Below are 25,716 nucleotides of genomic sequence, written 5' to 3' on the forward strand. Positions count from 1 at the left end.
TCTGAGTATGAGTCCCCAGTCAAGACCTGCAAACTCTCCTGTTTGTCTCTGTACCAAGGTGGCTACGGTTGCAAACAATCCCAGTCTGGGCAGGCTGTTGACTAAATGCCAAAGATGTGTTCTTGCAATCCAACTTACCAGTTATGATGGCTGTTCTTGGTTGTCAACTTGACTACATCTGAAATGAACTAACACCCAAGTAGCTGGGTACCTCTGTGAGGAACTCTTTTTCCTTAAATTAAACCTTTTGAAGTAGTAAGACTCAATTTTAATCTGGATCTTTTGAGGTGGGAAGAGCCACCTTTAATCCAAGCCACACCTTCCGCTGGCAGCCCATATAATGACCATGCAGGGGAGCTTTGCCATCATGCTCACTGGCAAGTTCATTCCTTTGCTGGCGTTTGAGGCTGCTTCTTCAGGGTTTCCAGTATATCCTGAAGATGAGCTAAGACATTCAGGCTTGTAGACTGATCAATTACCAGATTCTTGGATCTTTCATTGGTTGATAGCCAGTGTTGGGCTAGCTGGACCACAGCCTGAAAGCCATCCTAGTGATTCCACATATATGAAAATTATTAGGATGAACATATATAGTATAATATTATATATATACTTTACCAGTTCTGCTCCTTTAGTGAACCCTGACTAATATATCAGTGTAACTGGAGCGAGAGTCATACAATGGTTCTCCCAGGCAGAGGCCCCAGAGGGCAGCTCTCCCCTCCATCCTCAGCTCTATCCTGTCAGAGCAGGGAAGGTCAGAAAAGTCACTCTTATTATTGAAAAAAATGAAGCAAGAACTGTGGAAATGTCTCAGTCAATGAAGTGCTTTGCACAAGCGGAAGGACCTGAGTTCGATCCCCAGCATCCTTGGCTCCTGCCTGCTCCTGAGGATCACATGACTATCCACACTGAGTCACTGTCATTAAGGGGCATCCAGAATGACAGGAGGGTACCTCTGTGAGGCAAGTGTACACTTGCAAGCATTTCTAAATTATCAGGAGCGTTTTGCATTTGGAATAAACTTTCTGTAATTATTAAGTAAACATTCATTCGCAGGACAAATTTCTTCCTTCGGTTGGGAACTATTTTCCATACATTGGTCCTGCAAATATCTCTTGCAGAGGAAAAAAAATAAGAACAGAATGACATAAATCACAGACTTCGTCAGATGAGTGTGTGTGTATGTGTGTGTGTGTGTGTGAGAGAGAGAGAGAGAGAGAGAGAGAGAGAGAGAGAGAGAGAGAGAGAGAGAGAGCTGAAGAGGCCTCTATTTTAGGGTACAAGACACTCTCCTGGCTCTGATCTTGGCATCGAGGAACAGGCATGATCAAAGGGCCTCAGCCTGTATCCGCCCACCTCCTCTGCTCCCCAGAGCCTGCTTCTGAGATGTCTGCAATCATTAAGAATTTGTAAGAAAAAATTTCCCCGAAATGTCTGGAGCAGATGCCTCTCTTAGAATGCTAAGTAGCCCATCCTGACACACGCCCTCGAACTGAGTCGTTAAAGGTCTGTGACAGTTATTGACAGGCACTCATTAGTCTGCAGAAGCTGCTGCCTTCCCCGGGGCAGGGCTAACCGCAGAGTCATCGGCTCCATCCATCTCTCCGTGCTGCCGATTACAGGAAGACGATTCCCTCTTGGACCACACTGTGTTCACTCCCGAACTCACCTTGAAGATGACTCCCTGCCCTTTGTCTTCTTAGGTGGAGCTTGAGAAAAATCAACATCTGAGGAGTTTGGGACCAGAGCCATTGGCATGCAAGCCCTGAGTTGCTGGGGAGGGCGTGCTGTGTGGAGTGGGTACTTTTTCACTACCTGGTCATGACAAAATGCCTAGCAAAAGCAACTTAAGGAAGGAAGGGGTAGGGAAAGTGTGTTGGCTAGTTTTATGTCATCCTGACACACGAGCTAGAGTCATCTGGAAGGAGGGAACCTTAATTGAAGAAATGCCTCCATAAGATCAGGCTGTAAGGCATTTCTTAATTAGTGATTGATGGGGCAGGACCCAACCCATTATGGCTGGTTCCATCCCTGGGCTGGTGGTCCTGGGTTTTATAAGAAAGCAGACTGAGCATTCCAGAAAACAGCACTCCTTCATGGCCTCTGCATCAGCTCCTGCCTCCAGGTTCCTGCACTTCATGAGTTCTGTCCTGAAGTCATTCAATGATTAACAGTGGTATAGAAGTGTAAGCCAAATAAACAACTGTGTTTCGTTGCAGCAGTAGAAACCCTAAGATAGAAGGATTGGGGAATTTGGTACTTTGGGGTACCCCAAACAAAGGGCATTTGTGTAATGAAGTAACCACAGCAGGATAGATCTGGGAGGGGGTCAGGACACCATCAGTGCTTATGCAGGGAGAACAAGTGGAAACAGAATTGTGATACAGCATGTCCCTCTGTAGGCTGTGAATCTGTGTTGTTTTTATTGGTTGATGAATAAAGTTGCTTTGGCCTATAGCAGGGCAGAGTAAAGCTAGGTGGGAGATCCAGGCAGAGATCCAGGGAGAAAGAAGGTAGAGTCAGAGAGAGATGCCAGCCACTGCAGGAGGAATAAGATGCCAAAGCACTCAGTAAGCCATGGGGCACATGGCAATATGCAGATTATTAGAAATGGGTTCATTTATATGTAGAGCTAGCCAGTAAGAAGCCCGAGCCACTGGCCAAACAATTATAATTAATCCTAAGCCTCTGATGATTATTTATAAGTGGCTGTGGGGACTAGGGGGCAGGAGAGACCAATCCAGAGGGACCAGACAGGACAGAGAAAAGCCTCCAGCTACAGGGTTGTCTGAATGACCCAGGGGTATAAACTCCTGCCTGCATAGCACTTCTCCATCCCCACACCCTAGCTCATGTCATCCACTGCACACGTCGCTAGGCTCAACACTGCTTTCACGATTATCTCCCTCCCAGACTTCGTCCAGTTGAAATCGTCTTTTTTTCCACAGCCTGAAGCATCTTACTATTTATTCTGTCATTTCTTGTTCTTGTAGGTAAGATCAACCAACCGCAGCCTGTCTTAAAGTGGAAAGGGAACAAACTGTGTCGACTTGTGTATGACTGGAGGGATAATGGATGCTGGAGATGGGAGAGTGGCGGAGTGCAGACAGAAGGAGATGTGAGGACACAGGAAGAGCTGGAGTGATGGGCTTTCAAGAGAGAGAGAGGGTTAAGTGGCCACAAGCCAGGGACTGCAGGCAACCCTTGGATATCTGGAAATGGGAAAAGAGCCAGGCAACAGAGTTTCCCCATGAGTTGTTAGATGGGAAGCAACCCCTGCCATCTTTTTGTTTCGTTTCTAGTGTTGAGACAGTGAGGAATGGGAAGGACGTATCGGGAGAGTTGAAGAGAAAGCACAGGCCTTCAGGCACTGTCGGGCTTTGCTGTCCTGTTCAGGTTTCCTTGAAATGCCAGTTTGCCACTGACCTGTCCGTCTTTCTCCTGTAGGAGCCTCACATGTCATCTTTGTTGTCCCGTTAGCATGCCACCCTGTGCCCAGGATGAGGGCAGCGCTTAGTGAACGTTGGTGGGAAGAGTGGGAAAGCATTCTCTGCAAGAGAAGCCAGTGCGAGACTCTAAGACACAGCCCAAGTGGTCTAATCTCTTCCCACTCTGCAAACCTTGCTGAAGACACGGCTGACTCTTTCCCAGTTGTTCCTTTCTGTCTGGAATTCTTCTCTCATCCTTTATCCACAGCCCTGGCTTTTCTCGTTTTTCTTTTCCTCTTGGATTTTTTAAAAAAAGTTTTATATATTTTATTTTACATTTGAGTGTTTTGCCTACATATAGTTTGTGCACCACTTGCATGCAGTACCCATGCCAGAAGGCCAGAAGAGGGTGTGAGATACTTTAGAACTGGAGTTACAGATGCTTGTGAACTGCTGTGTGGGTGCTGGGAACCAAATCTCAATCCTCTGTGAGAGCAGCTGGTGTTTTACAGCTACCTCCCCAGGCTCCAATTTATCTTTTAAGATATGGTTCCTCTGAAGCTGGAGCTCACTGATTCGGCTGGACTGGGCAGCCATGGAACCTCCTTCATTCAGCACTGGGTTTGAGACACACCATCACCATAGGTGAATGCTTCCTGTGCCTTCTCCCAAATAACTGACACAGAGGCTAAACATTGTCTATAAATTCTCGGCCAATAGCTCAGGTTTGTTACTAGCGAACTCTTACACTTAATTGAGCCCATATTGCTTATCTATGTTTCACCAAGTGACTCAAGGCTTGTTACCTCATTTTCTACACACTCTGTTTCCTCAGCAATTGGCTGGCATCTTTCCTCACTTCGCCTTTTTTCATCCTACTGTCCTCAGTTTGATTGTCCTGCCTAACTTTATCCTGCCATGTTTATAGGCCAATCAGCTCGTGTATTAACCTTTGAGAGTGATGCATATTCACTGTGTGCAGAAGGATTATTCCACAGCACATCATATCTACTTTTTCTGTGGGTGCTGGGAGTCTGAACACAGGTCCCCATTTGTGTGACAAGCATATTTCTGAGCTGCCTTCCCCATCTGCTTTCTTAGTTTTCTTTTAAATGTTTCCATCTTTGGACTATCTTTAAAATAATTATTCTGTGTATTATGGTGACTTGACATCTTCAGGACCCTGACTTGGTGACAAAACAGAGAGGAGGGTCCCTGTGGCTGGCCAATTTTTAGAGATACCAAAGGGTTCCACTAGGAGGACTCAGCACTCCAGGGGCAAACAAGCCTGCTCAAAGTCCGTTTCCTTAATGTGCATTTTCTTTATTGAGCCAGGCAGCTTTGTCAAACTCCCTGTATGGCATTGCCAAGTACTGTAGGCAGTTGTGACTTCTGCCCCTACATCCTGAAGGTTTAGCTTAGTTTGCTCTCCCTGCACCTCAGTCTGTCTATCTATTCATCTGTACATCAACTATCTTATTCATCTATCCATCTGTCTGTCTTTCTGCCTCCTCCTTTCCCTCTCTCCCCTCCTCTCTCTGAAATATAGTCACATCATCCCAGATTGGTCACAAGTTTACTATGTATCACAGGATGACCTTGGACTTCTGATCCCCCTGCAGCCACCTCCTGAGTGCTGGTTATAGGTGTACACCACCACACACAGTTTATTAGCTGCGGGGGCAGGAGGAGGGCATAGAATTCACGGCTTCATGCATGCCCAGCAAACATGCTACACAGAACCATATTCCCCAGTTAGCAATGATTCTCTCTTGCTAGGGCCACAGCTGACCACCCATCTCAGAAGAGAGCACAAAACAGTTCATTTCCATAAAAAAGGCCATCGCCTTTAAACCCCAAGCACTTGAATACAAATATTAGTGGGTTTCTCTTTAAGATGTATTTTATGTCTGCCCAGTCTCCTTTCTTTCTGATTCTTTTTCTCTTTAATCTTTGCCTTTTCTTTCAACATATGTTATTTGAAGTGGCTGCTCCGAGAGCTGAGTGGGGGCCCCAGAAGCCTGGGCAGCTTAGGACTCCGGAAAGCCATCTTTCAGGGTGATGCGCCTGGGGTGTGTGGAACAGACAGACCCATCGTATTTGCAGCTTGTCCCTCTTTCCAGGCTTAATAGTCTGCAGAGAGGCAGCCTTGGGCCTGCAGGAGTTTGTGGCTCAGGAGAGGGTGCGCTCAGCCCCTCATTGCAAGGTCAGCTGAGGTGTTCTGGGGGATAGTCCGCTGCTCAGCTCGGGGACTTAGGCACCAACCCCGTTCTATTTCTTTAACTGTTCTTGGATTCTGGGAAGATCATTTCCAATAGAACAGTAAAAGTTTCAGCCCCTGGTCTGACATGGAAGAGGAGAGGACATGATCTCAGCTTTTAGGGAACTGCACCTCCCCTCCCTTTCTCAGTCCCCTCCCTCCCCCTGATTTCAATGCACTCCAGGGCTCAGGACACCTTTGATGTAAGTACCTGTGAAGCTTTCCCTGGACAATGGGTTTGACTGTGGTGGCTGCACAATCAGGTCATCCATGGTAACCAATGCTGCAACCCCAGCACTCCTCTCCCACCTGGTTTGTCATTGTCACCACTTTGTGATGGCTTCTTTTAATACCTTTAAAACTATCGCTTGCAGAGGAAGGGGGATACTAACTGTGCGCGTGTGCCCTTGTGTGCCCGTGTGCATGTGTGTGTGTGTGTGACTCTGGGGGTTGAGCCCACAGGGCCTCACAGATGCTGGGTAAGTGTCCTAACACTGAACAAAACCTCCTGTTGTTGAAGGGATTTCAGCCAGGTATTCAGTAGGAGGAGTGTATGCACTCAGTCATGTGTTTAACCACAAGCTCTGATTCTATCGAATAGGATCAGCTTAGCATTGATCCTTTCTCTCTCTATGTCTCTATCTCTCCCCCTTCTACCCTGCTCCCCTCTTCCTCTCCTCTCTCTTCTCTCTCCTTCTTTCTGAGATATAGTGAACTATGGTCCCATTTAGCCCAGGTTGGCCACAAACTCACTATATACCTGAGGATGACCCTGAATTTTCAATCTCTCCACCCCACCCCCACCTCCACCATGCCCAGTTTAAGATGCCCAACGTATGTGGCACTAGGATTGGCTTCATGCATGCCCAGAGAACACGCTACCCACTGAGCAATATCCACAGTCAGCCATCATTTTCTCTTGTGAATCAAGTGCATTCTTCCCCAGAGCTCCCACCCCTCACAAAGGCTGTATTAATGGTACTCAGCAGGCGGCACTGTGCAGCGGTTGGGGGGTTTCTCTCTGGAGTGCCAGGACTGGTTCTAAGTCCTTCCCAGCCTTGCGCCCTTAGGTAAATGTCTCAGCTGTTCCTGCATCTATGCTTCTCACCTATGAAATAGAGAGTGGGAGTCACTTGTCTGGTCAGAGATTTTTACTGAAAATTAATAAGGACAACATGACGTAGGGCAGGTGCCAGACGTGAGTATGATTGGCCTATCGCGCTCCAGGTGGGAGGGCAGCTGAGCCTGAAGTTTACAAGCATCTGGCCAAATTTTATCACCAAGTAAGTGGGGGTGGGGGAAACTGGCCTGGCCTCTAGTTTGGTTTCCTGGTTCCTCCTCGGTCTTTTCTCCCCCATTCGTTCTTGTCTCTCCCCTGACAGGTACAGCAGATGTGTCTGCCTTTGTTTTATGGGCCCATTTCCCTTGGTTGGTGTCACACTGTTAAATCAAATGCATGTCCTGGCCTTTGCAACTTCCCAAGGCTGAACTTTAATATCCTGGCAGACGGCTGAGGGGAGGGGGTAGTCAAGGCTGTGAGCGAGACCCACTCAGGAAGACAGACTCAGGGGTCAAATGGTTATCGATCCCAAAGACCATAGGAATTTCCTTCATTCCGACTCCAGAGGACTCCATTCTGCAGCTTCTTTTCAAGTCCTTTATAAATAAATATGTCTAACTCTATATAAACACATATATATTTGAAATTAAAATGTAATTATATCATTGGTCTCTTTCTCTTTCCTTCCATGTATCCCTTTCTTGCTTTCTCTCAAATTTATGGCTTCTTTTAAAAAATATTGTTATTACATAAGTGTGTGCACTCCTCAATACACATATACAACCTGCTCAGCCAATAAAATGTTACTACACACATACACGTAGCATTATAAGGATTGAGCAGGTTGTATTTATGTATTTGGTATCTGATAACCAATCTGTGTGTATTTATGTACTTGGTATTTGATGACCATTTGGTATCTGATAACCAATTTGTGTGTATTTATGTACTTGGTATTTGACGTCCATTTAATATCTGATAACCAATTTGTGTGCTCTTTTTTGGAAAGACCATTTCTCCTGCTCTTGCATTCCTTGGTTGCCGGTAGCTCTTTGTATAGGGTTGAGGCCTCGTGGGCTTTCCTTCATCCACGTTAGCACGTCTATTGTTGTTCTTGTTCAGCCATGTTTGGGCCGTCGTGTTGGTGAGACTCTATGGTTGTAACTTCTGACATTTCTAGGAGACACTCTCACAGTTAAACTCAGCCGCCTGAAACCAGACCTCAGGTATGGCCATAGAGACAGACATTTAGACTAGAATGGACTCTTGGCTGACTTGGGATAGAGAGAGGTTCTTCATGGTGTTTGCGGGTCAGTCCTCTGATGTCCTTCTGTATGCTGCACTGGAAGATGATGCTCCTCTGGGCTTTACAAAAACCAAGTTCATCTGCTCAAAGTCAGGAGAATATTTTAAAAACCAGAATGGATGCCATTCCTGTCCCTACCTCATCTTTTATCAGTGTGGTCCTCTCAGTTGTTCATCTCTATTAACTATTCTGTCTCACGTTTATTGTCGTCCCCCTTCCCTCTCTCATGGTGACTATTACTGTGAATGCGTGTGTGTGTGTGTGTGTGTGTGTGTGTGTGTGAGAGAGAGAGAGAGAGAGAGAGAGAGAGACAGAGAGAGAGAGAGAGAGAGAGAGAGAGAGAGAGAGAGAGAGAGAGCAGTGCCACTGCCTATGTGAAGAGGACAACTTTTGGGAGTTAGTTTTCTTCTTCCACCATGAAATTGAGAGTTCACAGTCTCATTGTGAAAGCAAGCAGCTCTACCTACTGAGTCACCTTGCTGGTGTTCTGCTGCTGCTCTTTTCTTCTTCTTCTTCTTCTTCTTCTTCTTCTTCTTCTTCTTCTTCTTCTTCTTCTTCTTCTTCTTCTTCTTCTTCTTCTTCTTCTCCTCCTCCTCCTCCTCCTCCTCCTCCTCCTCCTCTCCCCCCTCTCTCACTCTTTTTCTTCTCTCTTTTTTTTTTTAGTTTTTTTTGAGATAGGGTTTCTCTGTGTAGCTCTGGTTATCTGGAACTCACTCTGTAGACAAGGCTAGCCCCAAACTCACAGAGATTCTGCTGCCTCTGCCTCCTGAGTGTGTATTGTTTTTCTTCTTCCACTTATCTTTTTGATTGGACTTGATTTGAGAATTTCTAAACTCCATGCTCATTAGGTCATATGTCTGTTGTTAAGGACGTGGAGTTTGGGGTGATTTGTGACAGCATCAACAGGATAGTGCAAACCTCGGCTGGTGGCCCTGCACTGACTGGTCAGACCATGGACATTTCTAATGGGGAAAGAAGGGTGACCCCAGAGCAATCCTGTCCAGCCATCACAGAGCTGTGTTGGCTGCATTACCATTTTACATGTGTGCATGCAAATGAGGCTACATTTGTGCCAGTCACAGTGACACCAATCGAAATGAAAATGCAACAATTGTAGCAGACCTTGCATATACACAAATGAAATTTTGTGCTTATACCAATCACAGCAGATCTCACATGCAAATGAAGGCTTGTGCTTGGACCAATCACAGCAGACCTCAATGCAAATGATGGTTTGTGTTCGCACCCATCAAAGCTTACCTCTCTAGACCCAAGTCACACCAGGGGAAGTGCTCCCCTTTGGCCTAGGTAGCTGATAATGAGAATTCTCAGAGGCTTGTGATAGCAAAGAGCTTAGTGTAAACAGATACTGTCCAGGCTGGGGCCCTGTTTACAGGAGTTGGAGCAAGCCACTGTGATCACCATGTAGTTTTCCCCAAAGACACCATGGAGTGTTCTGGATGGCTGATGCTGGCATAAGGGTAGTCAGGCGGGGTTGTATGATTGACAGTTTTTTGCTCAGGTAGCCAGGGCAGAACAGAAAGCATCCAACAGCTCCTAGCTAGGGAGTCCCATGCCCCACACCCTGCCTTTGCTTATTTCTAGGAAAAGACATCAGGCATGCTGGCAGCAGGAAGGTAGAAAGCAATGCTTAACAGACTCTTAAAGCATACTTGCTTTTCACTAAGTTTTTGAGACAGGGTCTGTCACTGGCCTAGGGCTCACCAATCAGTCTATCTGCCCAGTGAGCGCAGGAAAAGGGTCTCCACTTCCCGGTGCTTGAATTACAAGCACATGCCACCTTGACTGGCTTCTTCTTGTGGGTTTGGATTGAACTCAGGTTCTCGCACTTGCACCACAGATTCTTGGGTGACTGAACCATCTCCCCAGCACTAATCTCTGAATTTGGAAGGGAGGGGGAGGAGCAGCTGGAGACTGAGGCTTCAAATGCAGTTGGCAAAGCCTGCCAGCCCTGCAGAGTTCATTAGGATCCACAAATGCCCTCTTCCTGGGCCCCACCCTCTCCCAGGATGGCGCCTGCGTTTGTAATCTGAACAATACCTCCAGATTTTTTCTTCTTCTTTTTTTTTTTGATAAGGAATATGGAGAAGTTTTACTCGGTGACTGAAGCCTGCAGAGGAAAGATAGTTATCAAATTAATTTCCCGGGCTTTGTTTGGGTAAAAACGAGTCAGCTCATGCTTCAAAGGGTGTTAAACTTGTAATTCAAAGATTCTTCCCATCTCTCCCTGGTTTTCTTTTCTGCTCATTTCACCCACTACGAAAATTGAACAGAGATAGACTGATTGTGGGTGATCACCCATGAGGGCCACAGCTGAGGCTCACGGGACCAGAGAGAAACCCAAGCTTGTAATGAGAGGCTGCGGTCACGCAAATCATAAGAAGCTGGTGTGTATAACGTAAAACCGGCTTTTGTAACGGACCCTGGTAGCCTGTGCCCTCCTTAGAGAATCTCAAAGGTACTCAGAGTGAATACCAATCTCCTGGCACTGGCGCTGGGGTTCCTGGAGGGCAGTGAGGTCAGATGTTTGTCTTATGTAAATCCTGCCTGGTCTTGAATCACCCCACTCCCTGTTTCCCAAACCACTCCTATCAGTGCAGAAAATTACAACTGATGGGCATCCGGTTTCACAGAGAATCACCGCAGAGCCTGTGAGCTCGCAAAGCCGGCTTGCCTCCGCCTACTCTGCTCGGATGGGCCTGGCTCATCCACCTCCTCTCACCACCTGACCACCTTCAGTACTAAGGGGCCTCTTCACCCTCCTCCTGGCTCAGGAGTGAGTTTAGCGGGAGCTGTATAAGAAGGAGGGGCAGAGGCTTCAAGGCTGGGCTTTCGAAGCTCCACTGGCTGAGGGAAAGACTCATCCCCTCTGGGGACCAATGGCAGAGCCAGGTAGTCGGGAAAACTCCTTTAGTTGCAGGCAGGGACAGTGGCACTCTCAAATTCGGGCCGGTCCTGAGTTGTAAATTGCAGTAACTCAATGAAAATGGGAAAATTCTACCCCAGAGAAAATTATTGTTTGGGGCTGCAAATCCATAGACATAATATATATGCATTTATGTGTATATGTATGTGTGTATATGTGTATCTATGTGTCTATATGTATAGATACACACATACACATGACAAAAATTTGAGAAGAATTAAAGAGAGTCTGAGAATATCTGTGGATTTTTAAAAGTATTTCATAGCTTAGAAAATGTTCAAATCTTCTGTATATTTCAAGAATAACACATTCGGTTTCTGAGGACACGGGTGGCTCTCCAGCTGTGTGGGACTCAGCAAAGCCACGCAGGGTCTCTTTACTCACTTGTAGAAATCTGTTTGAACTGGTCGCATATCTGAAGGCGCACACGGCAATTAATTAAATTTCCACAGGAAGTGGAGGTGAAAAGAAAAGTCACGGCTTCCCACCATCCAACAGTCCCTTCTGGGACCACGGAGGTGGCTCAGTCAGGGAAGTGCTGCCGCGTGAACTGAGGGACCCGCACCCCTGTAAAGAGCCAGGCACTTTACAGGAGCGGATGGGGAAAGCCCAAGAGACTTCAGCCCCAGACAAAGAAGCACAGGCAACTGAAGAGAGCTTGGAGTGGGTGGGGCAGATTGTCTTCCCCAGCAAGACCACACTGATTGGTTATCCAAATGGATACCCCAAATGGTCAGCCCTAAAAGTGTGCACATAGACAGCATACTATAGACTGAGCAGGTTATATTTAGGAATATATATACATCCGTGTATATACATGCACATATATATGCGGGTAACAATGGAAAAAGAGAAAAAAAAGAAAAAAGAGAGAAAAATGAGAAAAAAAAACAATGGAAAAAGAGGCCACGATTTTGAGAGAGTGGGGAGGTTTGGAGGGAGGAAACAGAAAGGGAAAATAATCTCAAAAATATAAGTAAAAGAAATATTTTTTCTTTTTTCTATTAAATTTTTTTAAAATTCATTTTGCATACCAACCATAGTTTCCACTCCCTTCTCTCTTCCCATTCCCCACTTCCCCTATACCCCCCTCAACCACTCCTCCTCCATTCAGAAAGTGGCAGGTCTCTCATGGGAGTCAACGAAGCATAGCATATCAAGATGAAGCAGGATCAGCCAGGCAGTGGTAGTGTATGCCTTTAATCCCAGCACTCAGGAGGCAGAGGCAGGCGGATCTCTGTGAGTTCAAGGCCAGCCTGGTCTACAAGAGCTACCAGATAGGCTCCATCAGAGAAACCCTATCTTGGGGGAAAATGAGGTAGGACCAAGCTCCTCCTTTTGCATCAGGGTTGGGAAAGGCATCTAGGTTCCACAAAGTCAGCTCATGCTCCCATTGCTAGGGGCCCCACAAACTGATCAAGCAACACAATTGTCACCCCCATTTAGAGGGCCTAGGTCAGTCCTATGCAGGCTCCCTAGCTGTTGGTCCAGAGTCTGTGAGCTACCACTAGCTCAGGTCAGCTGTCTCTGTGCGTTCCCCCATCATGATCTTGATTCCCCCCTTACTCTCCTCCTCCCTCCCTTCAACTGGACTCCCGGAACTCGGGAACTCGGCCCAGCACCTGACTGTGGATTTCTGCCTCTGATTCCATCAGTTACTGGATGAAGTCTCTCTGATGACAATTAGGGGAGTTACCAATCTGACTGCAGGAGAAGGCCAATTCAGGCACCCTCTCGTCTATTGCTAGGCGTCTTAGTTGGGGGTCATTGTTGTGGATTCATGGGAGTTTCCCTGGCATCAGGTTTCTCCCCAACCCAAAACGGGTCCCTTCTATCAAGATATCTCTTCCATTACTCTTCCCCTGTATTCTGCCTGCAGCTTGACCAACCCAATCCCTCATGTTCCCACCCCCCATTCTCTCCCTTCCACCCTCTGCCCCCAGTTTACTCTGGAGATCTCATTTATTTCCCCTTCCCAGGGAAGTTCACGCATCCCTATTAGGATCCTCTTTGTTACCTAGCTTCTCTGGATCTGTGGATTGTAGCCTGGTTATTCTTTGCTTTACACCTAATATCCACTTCTGAGTGAGTATATACCATATTTGTCTGTCTGGATCTGGGTTACCTCACTCAGGATGAGTGTTTGTTTTTTCTAGTTCCATCCATTTGCCTGCAAATTTCATGATGTATTTTTTTTTACAGCTGAATAATTCTCCATTGTGTAAATGTACCACATTTTCTTTATGCATTCTTTAGTTGAGGGGCATCTAGGGTATTTCTAGGTTCTAGCTATTATGAATAATGCTGCTATGAACACAGTTGAGCAAGTCTCCTTGTTATATGATTGCACATTTCTTTGGGTATATGCCCAAGATTGCTATAGCTTAGTCTAGAGGTTGACTGATTCCCAATTTTCTGAGAAACCACCATACTGGTTTCCAAAGTGGCTGTACAAGTTTGCACTCCCACCAGCAATGAAGGAGTGTTCCCCTTACTTCACATCCTCTCAAACACAGGCTGTCATTAGCATTTTTAGCTTAACCATTCTGACAGGTATAAATAAGATGGTATCTCAGAGTTGTTTTGATTTGCATTTCCCTGATAACTAAGGATGTTGAGTAATTCTTTAAGTGTTTCTTGGCCATTTGAGATTTTTCTGTTGAAAGTTCTCTGTTTAGATCTGTACCCCATTTTTGAAATTGGGTTTTTGGCATTTTGATGTCTAAGTTCTTGAATTCTTTGTATATTTTGGAGACCAGCCCTCTGTCAGATGTGGGGTTGATGAAGTCCTTTTCCCATTCTGTAGGCTGCTGTTTTGTCTTGTTGACCATGTCCTTTGCCTTTCATAAGCTAAAAGAAATATTTTTAAAAGCCAGCTTCCCGGGATTGAACTGGCGGTCCTTTGTACTTTAGAGGCAGACACATTACTGACTGAGCCATGCCTCCAGCCTCCTGGAACCAACTTGTGGCTACTCACATTTTTGATGTCAGAGTTTCCTTCTGCACCTGGACTCCCTGCCCCCTCAACCATAGCCACATGTTTACATTACAAGGTTATTAAAATTTATATTACTTTCTATAATTGGAACCGTAGCTTGGTGCCTTGTCTGTAGGTCAAATCCTGGAGCAGAGAAATGTTAAATAGCATTTACATGAGTAGAATGAGGAACTTGCTGTCTGGTTTATGGGGTTTAGAGAGACAAGAGCTGCAGCATCGAACCCTGATCTTCCCATCCTACCCTCTGCACCTGCACAACAGAGTCATTGGTAGACATTGTTAATCAGTGGATGATGCCTGGGTGAGTTGGTGCTGAAGCAAACAGATGGTTCCTACTTGCTAGTAAAGAAGTGTTTTCACCTGCTACACTACACACTTTGTGTTAGTGTGAGCCTGGATGTGGGTAATGAGATGGGAAATGGTGTTCTTTTGTGTGGGGGGCAGAGAGGATCGAACCCAGAGTCGCGTGCATGCTAGGTGAGCACTCTGCCTACTGGGCTACATCGCCAGCCTAGATGGTCTTTTCATAGTCTGCTGTGGAATTCTTTATGAAAGAAATGCACGGGGGCTGGAGACATGAATGAGCAGATGGATGGCAGCTCTTGTAGAGGGCCTGGGGTTGACTCCCAAGCATACATGAGAGTTCACAACCAACTGTAACTCTAGTCTCAGATGCCCCCTTCTTGTCTCCACTGGTATCTGCATGTATATCCACATACAACTTCTCATACAACTGGAAAATGTCTGTATCCTACCCTTAGGAGAAAAGTCCCCAGAAGAGGGGTGCTGGAATGGTACCCCTATCCTGGGTGAATAAAGACAGACTCCCCTACACTCACTTCCAAGCTCTCCTCCATATCCTCTGCTTGGGGAATATTCACATTTTAGAGTCAGGAGCATGATGGTCTTTCCAAACCCCTCGTTTTGTGTTGTTCCATCAGTAGAGATGCTCAGAGGTCAGAGTTCAGTTAGTTAGGTTGACATGTCAATATCATGCATCATTGCAGAGTGAGGAGAAGAGCTTCAGAGGGCCAGAAACTGACCACGCAACCGTGAGACAACATTGGCGGCATGAATCCTGATCTCCCTCTCAGAAGGAGCCCCTGGTGGGACCCCTTTGGTGGGAAGCAGCTGTGTAGCCTCTACTCAACCACAAGGGGGCAAGCTAGGCCTGGGTGGGAAGCCATGGAAATGCCTAGAGAGCAGCTGAGATTGCTGATTTCTCCGGGCCCATCAAAGTGTCAGTGGGAAAGGGCAGATGTTTATCTGAGGCTAGCCTCCAGACTCAGGAGAAGACCCGGTGACTGAGGGATCCTAAATAAGTAAAAAAGAAATCCAGTTTGTCACCAGTGGATGAGGACCTCAGGAAGAAACATATTAGTTGGATAGAGTGAAATTCAGGCAAGGAACTGTGTCCAAGAACGCTATGGGAGAAGACCATACTCACTTTCCCTATACCAGGATAGACAAAAGGAAGAGGACATTGGACACCCTGCTTTGTCTCAAATATGGACCACTGTAATAGAGGAATTCTTGTTTGTTCCCTGCTGCTCAGCCCCAAATAATCACACAGGAACTGTATTATTTAAAAACACTGCTTGGCCCATTAGTTCTAGCTTCTTATTGGATAACATTTATAACTTAATTTAACCCATTTCTAGTAATCTGTGAATCGCCATATGACTGCAGCTGATTGGGTAAATTTCTCAGAGTCTGTCTCCGGTGGGGCTACATGGCTTCTCCTCACTCCACCGCCTTCTTCTCCCAGTATTCAGTTTAATTTTCCCTGCCAACCTCTGTTCTGCCCTGCTCTGCTCTAGGCTTGGAGCAGTTTCTTTATTCACCAAGGGTATTCACAGCATACAGAGGGGGAATATCACATCACCTCCCCTTTTCTGCTTAAGTAAAAAGGAATGTTTTAATTTTAACACAGAAAAATTACATATAACAAAACAGGTATCAAACAAGAATTACAGTTACAATATTTATATATAGTTTATCTTTTATCAAAACTAAGGAAAACTATAACTATAAATTCTTCAACTCCATCAAAGACTCCAGAAGGATATAATATTACCTAAGTAAACAGGAAGTTCACTATAAGCAACTTCCAAAATTTTAGAACTGACAGAGACAACTCACTGCCTGGAGAGTCACCCAAAGTTCTTCTGTACCATTGGGGCATCCATCTTCAATCTAAGGCCCATAGTATTCGGCAGACTTTTCCATGAAGAGGAAATTTGAAAGACTGTTTTGCCTCTATTGGCAGTTTGTCAGTCACTTTCTTCTGTGTCCTGCAGAATGTCTGGAAGACTCTTTCATGAAGCAGGAATCCTGAAGGATGGTCTCACCTTTAGGCAAGTTCAGCAGTCATTTCTCTGTGGGCGCTGCATGTCCAGTTTATACAGCATACCATCAAGCAGTCCAGGCAAGAGCAGTTTCTTAACCAGATGACTAGCAAACTCTATAAGGAGCCTCTTTGATGCCCATCTTCCTCTTGAAGTAGATTGGTGCTGCCAGGAGCAGATGTGTCTCATTGTCATGAAAAGTCTAAGTTCTGTAAACATTTTTAATGCCATATTTTGAAGGTCTCTGAAAGGTTTGAAGAATACCTACCTAACTGAATTGTATCTTTATATATCTAGAAAACCTAACTAACATGACTAGAAGCTTGAGTATTATAGATGTTTATCTATTAGTCTATATTTCTTAATTATACATTATATTTTTATATGAGCTGCACAAACACAATGCCTTAATCAAAAGTAGAAATATATATATATATATGTTTGTATCTTAAAATTTGTATCAATAGACCAAGATCCATACCAATGCAAATCTCTATAGCATACCCCCTTTAAATGTAAACAAATATTTATAAACAATATTTGAGAATATGAGCATAGTTCTCTCCAAACTGCTTTCTGCTTTTTGTTGGGGAGTAATTTGGGAGGGGGTGTTCACAGTGACCTTTTTGGGGGATCTTGATCCATCAAACCACATCAGTCTGGAAGAATTCCACAGGTTCTCATCCTCTGTGGAAACAAAAGAAGAACCTCTTTTCCAAAGCAGCACATCTTTAAACTCAAATTTTGAAGTCAAGAACCCTTTAAACATATATGTTGGTTTAGCTTAACAGTCCCCAGAATCAAATGTCTCTCTGTAGTCAAAAAATTCAAAGAAAATACATTAATATACATAATCCAGACTCTCTGTGTATTTTCCATCTTTATATGGCTTATTTTTTAACTCAATTACTTTTAATATTTATTTTATTATCTTTACTCCTTTAATCTATAACTGTCTGTATTCTGTCTCTTTAAAGGCTTTGTTTTTTTCTAAACCATCTACTTCCCTTTATAACTCTCTATATTCTTTTTATTCTCTCTCCCAAGCCTATGTATATTTTGTAAACCCACTGTGTCTTATTTAGAGGTTGTTTTTATGTCTGAATCTGTCCTTATCGTGTATCTGTAATCCTTTTCTGACCAGGATTGCTTCTTAAAATGCTAAGCGCTTCTTAAAAACCTAAGTGGCAGAATTGCTAGGGCAAACAAAGCCCTGCCTGCTTGTACTGCCCAGTCCAACATGGTGGGGTGGAGGTCTGCTTAGCACAAGCCATGCTCACAGCCCCATTTTCAGGCAATAGTGGGTCTATGTTTCCATTAAGCAAGTTGTAGCACTCTGTTCACAAACCCCATTTAAATGCTTTATAGCTGGACCTCATCAGAGTTCACACTGGCAGTATGGACCAAGAAGCTGCAGTTTCAAAACAGCGAGGCTTTGTTTTTGCTACTGTTGAATCTTAAAGGAGTCATGCCTCTGCTTGCTTCTATAAAACAGAGCCCACCCAAGAAAATGCCACCACCAAACCATGCTTAACTCTCTTCTTTTGTGTCTAGGATTCCTTTTTAAGTTTTCTCAGGTTTTATGTGGATTTAGTCAACCACGTTGGAGCACCAATTTATAGTAGGGGAACACTTGGGCTACATGGCTTCTCCTCACTTCATCACCTTCTTCTTCCCAGCATTCAGTTTAGATTTTCCCACCTACCTCTGTTCTGTCCTGCTCTGCTATAGGCCTAAAGCAATTTCTTTATTCACCAAAGGTGTTCACAGCATACAGAGGGGAATCCCACATCAGATCATAGGCTACAATGTAGGTACCAGGATGGAGGTCTCTGTCCTCATTCCAGCACTTCTCTGACCTCCCATACCAGAGCCCCAACACCCCCAAATTCACCAAACAGCAGAGAGAAGAAAGAAAGCAGAGAGGTGAACACAATGTCCCAGGGCACAAGCAGAATGGAACCTGTAAGGTAGCACCAAAGGGATCAGGAACACACCCTCCTCTAAGGATCAAAGTGTTTATTTGACATAGAAAACCATGTTTGTCCATGTGTATTGGAGATGCCTTGGTCTCTTACTTTCAAGGAAAGTCTCAACACTTACTGGCTGCCAAGGCTTTAGCTGTGCAAAGAAAAAATAGATGGGAGTGAAAAAAGATGACTCAGTAGACAGGGATGCTTGCCAAAGGGAACTGAGCAAGTGGATGAGGTGGTTTCTGCTACAGGTTGTTAATATAGGATAGCCCTGGCACTGAGAAAATTTAGATTCAGAGCAGGGCTTACACTGTTTAACTAGAGTTAGCATTTCTTTGTAGGGTAGGCTGGGGTGAGGAGAAGCTCTGGTCAGACTCACTAATTAGTGTGTATTCATTAAGGAGGAAAATATGCTGGAGGAGAGAGGGTTATACCTTCCTTGGACTCAGCCTCTTGGCAATGTGTGTGAGTAGACAAGACTGTGAAATTCTTTTTAAAGCATGTAAGACTAATAAAGTTTTAATTGTGAGGGAGGGAAGCTGGAGGGATAGTTCAGTGGTTAAGAACACTTGATGCTCTTGCAGAGGACTCAGGTTCAGTTCCCAGCACCCACATAATGGTTTGTGATGACCTGCAGTTCCAGGTCAGAGGATCGAGCACCCTCTTGTGGTCTCTTCAGGTACAACACTCATGTGGTATATGGTAGAAGAGGAAAAAAAGACATCAAACTGACTAACACCTTTCACCTGCCCCTCTCTTTCTCTGTTCCTTTCAGTAGTGAGAAAACTCCTGGAGATTTTGAAAGGAAGGGAGAGAGGGATCCTTTCTTGCTTCAGGACCTGAGTTCAATTCTCAGGGCCCATGTAAAATGCTAGATGCGGTGATACCTGCTTGTAATCCCATCACCAAGGAGACAGAAACAGGAGACTTACCTCAGCCTCACTGGTCAAGCAGCCAAGCCCACTAGGAGAATTCCAGGTCCAGCGAGAGATCCCATCTCCAAAAAGAAAAAAAAATGTGGACATCACCTGAAGAATGACACCTGAGGTGACCTCTGGCCTCTTGGACACATGTGCACACCCCACACGAATATGTGCACAAGCAGAAGTCTTGGAAGATTGTGTGCAGTCCTCTACTAAGAGAAAATGCTGCCTTCAAGACTAAAATGTCTTAAGTTGGCTTCCACTGATGATGTCACAGACACAAGCACAGTGAAAGCTGCGACATTTCCTGATCTGCTTGATGTCACCAGGCTCTCCTGCAGTGTCTCTGCACAGAAGATGGCTCTGTTTCAACCACAGACAGTACAGATCACTTTGCAGCTATGACAAATGGGCTCACATGCTCCATGAGGTTGTTGTGTGTCTGTGTAGTCCATCCTGATGTCCTCTGCAGTTGTCCCTTGGGTGTTGCAAGGCTCTGTGAATGGCGAGAAGGTGAAGTTCCTGGACACATTTCCCTTCTCTTATACACATTGATTACCTCTGCCTAATCCTGACCCACTAGGCAAGCCCTAATTGGGTCGCAGATCAAAAACGTTCTGTTGGCACACTGAGATTTGTGCTAATTGAGAGGCTTAGAGACACTCATGGCCTTTGTGTGCAGCCAGCCCTCATTAGTGTGTGTCCACAATTACCCTTCCCTACCTCCCCGTAGATCTCACCAATAAGGCGATTTCCCTCTGATTATCAGAATAAATTGGAGCATGGTTTTAAATGAAGCCATCGCAGTCAGAAAAAGACTTTCTTTGGCAAGCCATCAAGTTGACACCTCCTCATTTCATTCTGCGAACTAGCCTCTCAGGATGGCTCGTAGATGTGATTCAGGCTACAACATTGGGAGCCTGTGAATGGAAACTAAGGAATGAACTAATGTTTGCAAAGGACAAGAGTATGGTTGATGCCCTGGGCTCCTACATCACTCCAGAGTTTAAAGAATCCCCCACAGTCAACACCCAGGCAAGACTTGGTTGTGTGTAGCAGTCTCAGCAACATGACTGCTTCTGGCTTTCCCGGGTGCATTCTGAGTGTAAAATTAGGCAAGAGCTGACAGAAGTTTGTGCTTCTAGTTCTCTCTTCCTCAAATTTCAGCCTCACCCCATTCACTGTAGAAATTATGTATATTCACTTCTACTCAGACCTATCACCAAGGATGGAGAAAGTAATTAAGGTATATTCAGTTCTACCCCGACTAAGGAAGCTAGTTAAAAATAGATAGCAAATAGTGCACATTCATTTTATAGATCTTTTAATCTTTTATTTATGCATATGTGCATGCATATATATGTATATGTGCATACGCATGTATTCCTGTGCATATGGAGACTAGAAGACAATACAGGGTGATCACTCTGAAATATTCCTTTGAGACAGGGTCTCTCCCTGAACCTGGAGCTGCACTGACTGCCAGCAAGCCCTGTGATCCTCCTGTCTCTGCTCCCAAGTGCTGGGGTTACATGCCTGCCCACAACCATACCAGCGTCTTTGTCCTGGGATCTGGGGATTTGAACTCAGACCCTTGTGCTCGCACATCTGACCCTCTTAACTCCCCACTCACTTTAGAGTTATATATTTCTCTGCTATGTAAGTTTCCACTGTGCAGGAGAGAATTAGCAAAAAAAATCCAAATTATTCACTTTCTTCCCACAGGGACCATTAGATATATTTAAAACCCAGGGAACCAAATAGTTCAGGGAATTCCTAGGCAACCTGAAAACACTCCAGTGTCAGCTTCTTTTTTTTTTTTTTTTTTTTTGGTTTTTCGAGACAGGGTTTCTCTGTGGTTTTGGAGCCTGTCCTGGAACTAGCTCTTGTAGACCAGGCTGGTCTCGAACTCACAGAGATCCGCCTGCCTCTGCCTCCCGAGTGCTGGGATTAAAGGCGTGCGCCACCACCACCCGGCCTCAGCTTCTTTTTTTTTAAAAAAATATTTATTTATTTATTATGTATACAATATTCTGTCTGTGTATATGCCTGCAGGCCAGAAGAGGGCACCAGATCTCATTAGAGATGGTTGTGAGCCACCATGTGGTTGCCGGGAATTGAACTCAGGATCTTTGGAAGAGCAGGCAATGCTCTTAACCACTGAGCCATCTCTCCAGCCCTCAGCTTCTATTGTTTAGTAGTGACAAAAAAAAAATAATGGGGATGGCTTAACGAAAGGAGAGTTTTCTTTTGTTCACAGTTTCTGAGGATTCTCTCCACCATGATGGGGTAGCATCCTGGTTGCAGGAGCACAGCAGACAGAGGGAAAGCACTCTGCTGGCTTCCTCATTCCCTCCATTTTTTAATCCTATGCCTTGGGGTGGTGTTCCCACATTCAGCGTGTTCTTTCCCCTTCCTCTCAGAAGAAACCCTCATGGACACGCCCACAGGTGTGCCTCCCCCATATCCTGGGTGACTGTAAGTCTAGTGAGGGTTGTCAGGGAGATGAACTGTCAGTCACATTAACTGTCCCAGGTCATCTGTAAGGCAGAGATTCGCAGATATTCTAGGCTAAGTGGCAAGAGGTGGGCTTATTTTTAAGATTTAAGATTTGATCATTTTTCTTTAAAAAAAAACAACAAAAACAAAAAAATCAAGGATCTGCAAAGATTGCTTAGATGGTTAAGAACAATTGTGCTGAGTTCGATTCCCAGAACCTACACCAGATGGTTTACAATTGCCTTTAACTCTGGATGGATCCGATGTCTGTGGCCTCCATGGGTGCTACACTCATATGAATGATTCTCAGGCATACACATAAAAAAAATAAAGTAAATCTTGAAAATGAATCAACTTATCTTTAGAATAATGTGGGAAAAATAGAACATGGTATAGCCAAGAATTAAAATGTTCATTGTGATTTTCTGTGGAGCAAGAAATAGCTGTAACAAATGTCCACAGAAAAGAGTGTAGCTTCCTAAACTATTTCCCGAAAAAGGGCTCACTACCCTGTCAGGACTCCATTAATCCAAGGCTTATGAAACAGGTAATATTTCAAAGTTGTAAAACATAAAATAGGCTCAGACATCCAGCATTTGCATATAAATAGAAAACTCAAATCTACACTGCTAGGAAAAAATTATTTTCTACATTTTTCATACAATTTCCACTAAATTAGCCTTTAAAAATGTCCTTGTCATGTAGATTGATTTTTTTTACTTCCTATTTAAACAATAAAAATTATTTTCTTTCCCTGCAAAGAAATGGCTGCATGAGATGCTTGAACTCAAGACAAGCCTCCTGGCTGCTAGAGCACATCTGTGTGACATCATACAGTTAGTCTCTGTCATCTATCCAGATCCAGTCATCCCACATGGGGCCTGGGAGACAGCTCCCCCTTTTCTTCCTCCAGAACAACTCTCCTGGGTATTTTGGGGGAGAGCCCAGCATCGCATTCTCTCGGGGTTGAACATTTCTACCTCCCTCTTTTAGGAAGACGTGGTTGGCTCCTCCCTTCTCATGCCCTGCAGAGCTGTGGGGCTTTTCTATGGCGTCCACACTAGTAATGACACTGTCTCTGTTGTGGACTTCGTGACATAAAACCACATGGGAGTTGTCTCCTTGTTCTAAAGATCGGAATACAACCCTGAGGGGATGGGGGTGGGGTGGGGCCCTGCCTCCTTTGTGTTGCCACTCTGAGGACTTCTCTGTAGGCTTGGGAGGGTACCGACATATGCCTCCATTCACACTATTGCCAGAATTTGGTTTCACCAAGCTGTGAGTCTTAGGCTATCATTTCCCTGTTGGCTGTCCATAGGAGCCCCTTTCAGATGAAGCCACTCACACCTGTACACCTTGAACCCAACGGTGACTTGTTAAGTCCCTTCTAGGCTCCAGCTTTCTCTTCCCTTTCTCCTTCTCTCTCTTCTTCCCCGTTCTCCTTCCAGTCTAGGGTGTATATAATTCTACGTGTAACCCTTTCTGCCATTTACTGTCTCTACTCACAGGTGTTTAAGCTTGAGTATCTGTGTTGGGGGAATATTTTACATGACCTGGAAGAGTTATATCCTGAAAGAGAAGTAGATACCATACCTGTTCATACCTGTAAACCCAGCCAGCACAGCTTCCTCAATGGTGACCATTAGGATCGTCCCATCCTTGGGGTTTGGGGCAGTCTTTCTTCCCTGTGTGGGGTTCTCAGGTAGCTGGAGCCACACTGTCCAGACAGGTTGTAAAGACTGCCACCTCTTGGTCCAGTATGGCTGCTGATCTTGAAGACTCAATTCCAGGATCCTAGGTCCTCCGGTTCTATTCAGAGGCAAGAGCTGCCCTTCCATGCTCTGCAGATTCAGAGACCCCAGGAGAGGGACCTGAAGGCTAGGTGCCTGCATTAGCCAGGCTTCTCTGAAGGGACAGGATTGGCAGGATGAACATGTATATGAAGAGGGTTTTATGAGTGATTCACAAGACTCAGTCTGAGTATGACAAGAGCTGTCTTCTAGACTGAAAGACAGTGAATCGGGTAGTTGTTCAGTCCATGAGACTGGATTTCTCTGCAGTCCTAATCTGGTGCTGAAGTCCTGGAGGATTCATGGAGAACTACTAGTTTTCAGTCTACATCAGAATCCTGAAAAAGTTGGATTTAGTACCAGCTGTAGCAACAGAACAGATGAACTTGCCAGCAAGAGTGAGGGCGAGCAGGCAAAAGGCAAAAGCTTCCTTCTTCTATGTTCCCACTCCAAGGAATCTGATTAAGGAAATCTCTCCCAGGTGTGCCCAACAATCTGGGTTTCAGTCAATTCCATATGCTGTCAAGTTGATAGCCAAGATGAGCCATCACAGAGTCCACCCACCCTTCTCTATGCCCTCAGTTGCAGGGAACACCCAGTCCTGGATGCTTTTTGATTGGGAACTCCTTCCCCAGTAAAGAAGAACATTATTTTCTTAGTCTCATGACCCAGGATATTTCTCTTTTAGAAGTGATTCTAAACTCCCACAGGGAGCTTCCAGGTCAGTTCTCCTCTGCCCCTCACAAACACAGAGTGACCAGGGATGTCAGGGATGTCTGGGAATGATACTTTAGGTTCCCCAGTGGCGCCTCTGCAGCCATTGATGGCTCCAGTTAATAATACTCTATGCACGTAAGTAGGGGGTGTCCACAGAAGCACATGTGACCCACGAGCAGCCAGGGAACATCAGAAACTAGAACAAAAGATGCAATACAGAATAATACAGACTGCAAATACAAAGCCCCTTTCTTTCCTGAAAAAACAAAACAAAACACATTTGCTCCAATTTCACCCAGCCTGGCTGTAGAAAGTGTGCATGTCTTTCCAATGTCAGTTTTTGAGGACCCAACATCTCGGAAAGTTTGTCCAGGACGCACTGACACAAGTCAGGATATTGGTGAATCTCCCAAACAATGGGAGTTTGAGAGTCTGAGTGCTGTCTCAATGCTGGGAACGGAGAGTTGTCCATGGTGCTGGAAACAGCCATCTAGGAAAGAGCCCCTCCTTCAGTGCCTTCACCCCTTGTAAGCACAGCTCATGTTCAGTTAGAGGATTTGCCATCAAAGCCAGAGAATATGAATTTGTCTGCACTTTATGCTATGTTTAGCATGAAAATTCTAGTCCAATGGAAAAACGCCTCAGTCTACTTTCTCCCATCTTTGGTAACAACACTGTCTAGCTTTGTTTATAACTAATGAGAATAGTTCAAAGGATATAAATCAAGTATTTCATACAGTAAAAATATAATTAAAAGCATCAAAGTGAAATACTGGATCTAGTTTCACTGTATTTCTTGCACACATTTGCAACCAGCCCCAAAGCGCGTCCAGTTGCCCGTTTATGTAAAGTTACATGAGGAATGGGTGGATTAAGTTCCTGTTCAACCAAGTGATCTTGGGTATAAATTAATTACATGTCAATTATGCAAGATACATAACCCATACAGATGAGTTCTCCTCAGATAGCATTCTGATCTGAGGTTCAATATGTACATGGATACAGCGAATATGATTTTTTTTTTAAAGTCAAAGAACAGTTGGGGAGATGGCTCCATAGTTAAGAGCAGCAGCCATTCTTACAGAGACCTAGGGTTTAGGGTTCAATTCCCAGCACCCACATGGAGGCTCACAAACTCCTGCAACTTCAGCTACAGGGGGATCTATTGCCTTCTTCTGGCCACTGTGGGTACTGCATACACACAGATACAATGGGTATACAAAGAAAAGCACAAAATAAATGTCAAGGAAGGTACAATTTACTCTCCATATTTCTCTCTCTCTCTCTCTATCTCTATCTCTCTCTCTCTCTCTTTCTCTCTCTCTCTCTCCCCCTCTCTCCCTTCCTTCACCATTACAGCCACACAACTAGGGCCGACAAAAACTTCCCACCCCAGTTAGTAGATTTACTTTCAAATGCTTGGTGCACAATTAACAAAGTCTCAAATACTTTGGTTATTTGATT

Source organism: Chionomys nivalis, chromosome 3 (genome assembly GCF_950005125.1).
Source record: "Chionomys nivalis chromosome 3, mChiNiv1.1, whole genome shotgun sequence".
In the NCBI taxonomy this organism is placed as follows: domain Eukaryota; kingdom Metazoa; phylum Chordata; class Mammalia; order Rodentia; family Cricetidae; genus Chionomys; species Chionomys nivalis.